Here is a 6389-nt window from a genome sequence, read left to right as displayed (position 1 = left end):
TTTTTTTTTTTTTTTTGGTAAGCTGGGCATTATTTGAAAAAGGAAGGAAATATGTATCATAAACAATATTTTCTTGCGCAAACCATAAACCTAGAGTACAAAAGGAAAGAAATCAAATATATGTAACCAAAAAAGAAGGAAAAAAAATCAAATATATGTGAATCTAAAGTAATTAACCAACCAGACTTCTATTATTTGTCAAAGAAATGGTTTGCTGTTTTTTATAGTATCTTACTAGAAATCTTGCCCACGCTTTGCCGCGGGATTTAGTGTCATCAATGAATTAGAAGCCTTGATTGAGCTAAAGAAGATCTTAGTACCATTAGTTTGAACTCCATTAAAATTAAAACTTACAACCAACTTATTTTCATTCACATGTTAATATACTAATACACAAAAGTTTGAAAGAAAAAACTCACTAAGGGCAGAATTTTAGATAACTGAATGAAACAGTTTTGGATCAAAACTTTAGCAGCCACTTCTTAAACAAAGCTAAACCTTCTTCCAAAAATTGACCAAAATCTTGGATCTTCCTAAGGTTTAGTGCATTATTGCCATTCTGAAGTTCTATCAATTTCAGTCCCTGCAAGGTAAAATGGTTGATCATTAAATTCCACAATGCATATTTGACAATTTTTTCTTAATCTAATATGGAATTATAGCAAGAGCTAGACTTCTAGAGAAGTTGATATTAAACACCAGAACTACTTCGAATTGATTTAATGCTACTACAAAATTACAAAGCGAGGGTATGAGATGAAGCAGTACATTACCATAAGTGGAATCCATGCACTACAGGTATCAACTTTTCTCGTCTTCTTACCAAAAATTAGGGATGACATTTGTACCCATTGAGTATTACCCACCCAATAATAATTCTCGGATAATACCCATCAAATAATTAGTGGGTGTGGGTATTTACCTACCCATTTCTAAATGGGTAAAATCCATACCCACCCATTTACCCATTTTTAATATGGGCAGTTTTTTTTTTTTTTTTTTTAAATACTTGCTACTAATTTTTTTTTTGACCAATACTTATTACTACTTTATTTTTTTTCTTTAATCTTAATATTTCTAATTTTCTACCACAACAAACATTCACCCTTTTTCAATATGGGCAATATTTTTTCTTTATACTTGCTACAAATATCTACCACTACATTATTGTTTTTTTTTTATCTGAATATTTTTATCTCATGGATAGCCTTTTGAATCGTCTTTTAACAATTATATGATGATCAAACGGTCGGATCACAGGTGATATTACAATCAATATATCAAATCTACAAGTCGATCGGACGGCTTGATCCTTACAGATCAAACCCCATTTATGCCAATATATCGAAACTACATTTCGTAACAATTGAAACTACATATTGAAATCCACCACGTTCTCAACCCTCTAGCCAGATTGCTGGGTAGAAAGGAGAGAGAAGAATCAGAGAGAGAGCAGAGAAGAATCGGAGAGAGAAGAGAAGTGAATAGAGTTTGGGTATTGGGTAAATTTTATATACCCGTGGGTATACTTATACCCACCCGTTTCTATAATGGGTATTTTATAAAATTCCCATACCCACCCAAACTTCATAAATGGGTACCCATACCCATAAAAAAAAATACCCATATGGAATAAATACCCACGGGTACCCATACCCATGGGTTAAAATGCCATCCCTACCAAAAATGATATAGAGAGAGAAAGGGAGATAGCCAAGAATAAATATGTTGTGTTTTAAATTAACGCAACACTACATGTGCACTGAGGTATATAAGACGTAATCTTGATACAAATAAGAGGCCCTTTTTGAATCAAAGGGTGTTATAAGAGTCTGCCTTTTGGCTGAAGTGGGGAAGCTAATATAAGAAATTTCTGCGAGTGACTCCTGACTTTGAAAATTCATAATTAATTCCAGAAAATTCTATTTTGGGTGATTCCAGTTCTACATGACTCTTTAAGATGTTTACTAAAACTCTTTAAAAGGAACAGACTTCAAATTCACAATAGATCAGTACAGTTTTGCAAAACTAAGTAACTAGGTCAAAATTTCAGAAAATTTGAAAATGGCTCAAATCCATTTCCTTCACCAAAACTTTTGCTCACCTAATGAAGCCACAACAAACAAAAGTACCATACAAAAACCCCAATATAAAAACAACAATCATCTTAGCAGCAGTTACTTTTGTAATTTATGAAAGCCATGCTTATATTCATTATTAGTAAATGAAAATGACATAAGTTGATCAATAAAACAAACATTGCTTACACTTGTTTTACAAAGTTTAGTTTCTATATGAGCATCACTTTCAGTTTTCAAGAGATTTGGACTTTTTATCTAAAGAATGTATTTCTTTGTTTTGTTTCTGAGTTTGGCATGACAACTTGAACATAACATTGATTGCTAACCCCCTTAATATATATTTAACTTTAAATCTATCAAATATACATCAACATGATGCTAATAAACATGTCAGTCAAGCTCTCAAATTCCCAATTAAAGAACAAATGCAAGCAATTGCAAGATAATGAAATATATAAGCTTGTAATATCCAGATAATATCTACCCCTATCATATGCAAAAATAGTTTGATAAATGTAGGCTAGAGTCGACCATCTCATTTTTTACTCATCCTATTCAAAATCAACATCTCCTATTTGTTTTCAGCCCAACCTTTGTATCTGAGAGTTTGATGGCTGCGAAATAGTGAAGATGGATATCGATCGAGGCTTCACGAAGAGGCTAAAATTCTACCTGAGAGTTCAAGGCTGCAAAACAGTTGGATGAACGTCCATAGAGGCTTCCGGAAGACACTGAAAATTTCTATAACCTTCTAATCCAGATTCACAATGGCAGACCGTAAATCACTAAAACTAAAGGGCAAAACCGTCCTTTCACTCAAATAGTGCTAAGAACAATGCTAGCTGTAGTGGCTTTAGTATATGTATAATTTGTTTACTATCTCATGTGGGCCAAGTTAAAGTGGTTAAGTGGTTCAGTAAGTGGGTTGAGAAGTCTAGACATTGTATTAAACATTTTGTAGGTTAATTGCATGGTCTTTTAACTACAAAAAATAGCTTCAACAAAAGATCCCCCAAAGGGGGGGGGGGGTCTGGACCCCTTCAAACCCAAACACTGGTATGCCCTTGATAGAACTAATCTTGAAGCAGTGCGAGACCTTGCGTAGGCTGAATACCCAAACCAATTAGGGCTTAGTTTGGGATTAATTTTGGAGCTGCTTTTGGGTTTACAGAATTGTGTTTGGTAAAGTTTTCTAAAAGTTGCTTTTGGGCCAAATAGCTTCTGCCAGAAACTGATATATCCTAGCTTTTAAAGATGCTTCTGTGAAAAACACGGAGCCACAGTGCATCTTTAATGAATTATACCAAGTTACCAATTCTGTCCATATCCTTTTTCTAAAAATTACATTCAGCCAGATAAAGTTAGCTTAGACAACAGACGCATCCATTCAGCCTCATTCTGTATTGCCGTCAAAAACATTTCGCACCTCTCCTTCTTCTTCCCTCTCCATGATAATTGACTGGTTCAAGCATCAATCATCCTCATCATAAAGTTGAAAGAGCAGCGTCTTCTCCAGATTGTAAAGGTAAAATCTCAATTTGTTTGGTAGATTTTGCGCAAGATTCACAAAGGGGTTCAATTGATAGATAATTTTTTGTTTCTGAAAATCCTATGGAAGATTTGGATTCCACGAACTAGAATCCTCCAAAGCAGAGCTCAATCCATTCTCACTTTTCCTAATCGCTATGCATTACTCCAAATCTCCATTATGCTACTGAACTGAACTTTAGTATCATCCCTACAAAAGATTGACATGTGTGCATCTTTGCGATAATTCGAGAGCTGAGGAATGAAATGGGCACCTTTGACTTCCTGAATTCTTCTCCTATTACCTCCAGTATATTTTTTCCCGGAATCTGAACCCCAATAGTTCGGAACTTTGATCAAACTAGTTTGATTGTAACAGTTCCCGTTTGCATATTGATGATGATTGTTGGAAACTGGTATTGGATGAAAGCAAGCACGTTTCTTGAGTTGGGTCGTAGTATGTGTCTTTAGATTTTGTCAATCATTATGAGCAAATTTGTTTTTCTTTTTGTTAATTTTGAAGCTAAATAGCCTTATGGGTATGTTCAGTACAATCTTCTGGGTAATCTTTTTCTGGTCTCTGCCTAGTATGTCCCTCCTATCAGTCCAGTTGGCCGTGGCACGTACGGGATTGTTTGGTAAATTTATCTTCTCTTTCTTTCTCTGTGTAATGTGTTTTTGTGTTCAAGAAATTGTGGACTTTTCTGGGTCAGAAATGGTATGTCAAATGAAAAGCTCATTTTGAAATGAATTTGGTAGGCTTTGCTTTTGTTTAGTGGGGTTTGGATTATCTGGGTAATGTCAAATTAGGGAATATGAGATGCAAAACCCTTTACTTCATTTTTTTAATTATGTCTATATCAGTTTTGGTTTTCGGAGTTAGGGAAGTTGTTTCTATAACAGTGGCATGCATAAATGCGAGTTCTTGCTGATACAATAATGTTCAAATTTTTTGTGGAGATAGTTGATACAAGTATTGCTTCTCACTGGTTTGATGAAAAATGAGAAATCTCTTGGTGAATATGTGTTTCTGTATATGGTGATTTTTACAAAAATTTGAGTAAAGGTGGTTGATATTTTCTTGCGGCAGCTGTGCAACAGACTCTAAGACAAAAGAAGAGGTTGCAATCAAGAAGATTGGGAATGCATTTGACAATAGGATTGATGCCAAGAGGACGTTCCGAGAGATAAAGCTCCTTTCCCATATGGCTCATGACAATGTAAAGTCTAAACCTTTTGCTTTCATCCACATATCTGATGTTACTTCCTTTGCCAAAGTTGGAAATATCCAGCTACTTGCCTCTTGAAAATAGTGATCCCTCTTGCTTGAATATGATTGATATTCTTTATATTTACAATCAGAGATATTATAGGTGCACTGAGTGAGAGGAACCAATCTAGCTGGTAGGGCACTCTGTGGGGTTAATATGATATTGAAATGTGATATGGTTTATTTAAGACCACCATATGTCCATATGACCATGATGTGTATGGCGTTGATGAAATCCTCAAATCTCAAAACCACTCCTCGCCTCATGCAGCAACATGATCACTGTTGCTTCATATTGTTTATTTTTTTAAATCAGGAGACTTTTATGTTTATTATATTGAGAGAAATCAATCTAGCTTGTAGGCTCCGTTGCTTAATATACATTTATATGTGATGTGTATTTAGGGCCATGATGGCATGACGTATGCCATTTGCGATCTTGTCTAATGCATGAAACCATTCAATGAAAAGTTGCTTTGTTTACATAGTAAATTTATACACAAATATAGGCTCATATGCAGGCAGAACAAATATCCAATGTGTTAATTCCTTTGGTTAATTGGTAATCAAAACTTTACTGCTTCCATCTAGTTCTTTCTCTTCTGATCCTCCGAAGACTGTGTGCTAGTCATGTTGCAGCAGCAGCATATGTGGTCAAGTTGTAGTATGAATTATGTAACCATGTAAACTTTGATGAGATCAAAGCGTAGATCACTTTAAGTAACACATAATGTTTTTTTGCAGTATTTTCTGTATCAATTGCTGCAGGGATTGAAGTACATACACTGCACATGTTTTACACCATGATCTGAAACCAAGCAATTAATATGCTTCTCAATGCAAATTATGACCTTAAGATTTATGACTCTGGGCTTGCAAGAAATACACCTGAGACAGATTTCATGACAGAATATGTTGTCACTCGTTGGTACCGAGCCCCAGAATTACTACTCAACCGTTCCGAATATACTGCGGCTATTGATATTTGGTCAAATGAACATGAAGGAGATGGTCCGGGAAGGCAAGAAATGGAGGTGTTAAGAAGTGCAATTGCACAAAGTCTAATGAATGCATCTACTTAGCGTTTAGTTGCAAATTTCAAGTAACTTTAGTATCTTTTGTGTAATGATTCCCGTTGAACTATGGTCGGGAAATTAATCCAAATATTCTAGACTTATTTTGTGTAATAGTAAAACATAATATGCATATTGAACAAGGTTCTAAAAAACGCTAGGCGCTAATCGGGCGGTGGGCTGGGGAGGAGCGCCCAGGCGGTTAGGTGGGTGCCTAGGCAGCGCCTAGGCGGTTTTGTATTTTTTAATTTTTAATTTAATTTTTAAAAAATATATAAACTTATAAAGACACAAAGTGTAATAAAATTGCACCTAGAATATTCAAATTTTAAATTTTTAAGAGAGTCCTAAATAAGCATACATAAAGAGTAGAAAGACTAAAGTGAAGATGCCATCAAGGAAGCCCTGTTAATAAACAAACAATGATTTAAGTTATTT

General features: G+C 34.9%; 1 pseudogene; it reads left to right on the top strand.

Moving 5' to 3' along the window:
- The first annotated feature begins 756 nt into the window (after positions 1-756).
- Positions 757-6068, top strand: LOC112168437 (annotated as a pseudogene).
- Positions 6069-6389: the final 321 nt, after the last annotated feature.

Source organism: Rosa chinensis, chromosome 5, assembly GCF_002994745.2.
Source record: "Rosa chinensis cultivar Old Blush chromosome 5, RchiOBHm-V2, whole genome shotgun sequence".
Lineage (NCBI taxonomy): Eukaryota > Viridiplantae > Streptophyta > Magnoliopsida > Rosales > Rosaceae > Rosa > Rosa chinensis.
The sequence above is the reverse complement of the archived record's forward strand: the minus strand, read 5'-3'. Positions and strand labels throughout refer to the sequence as shown.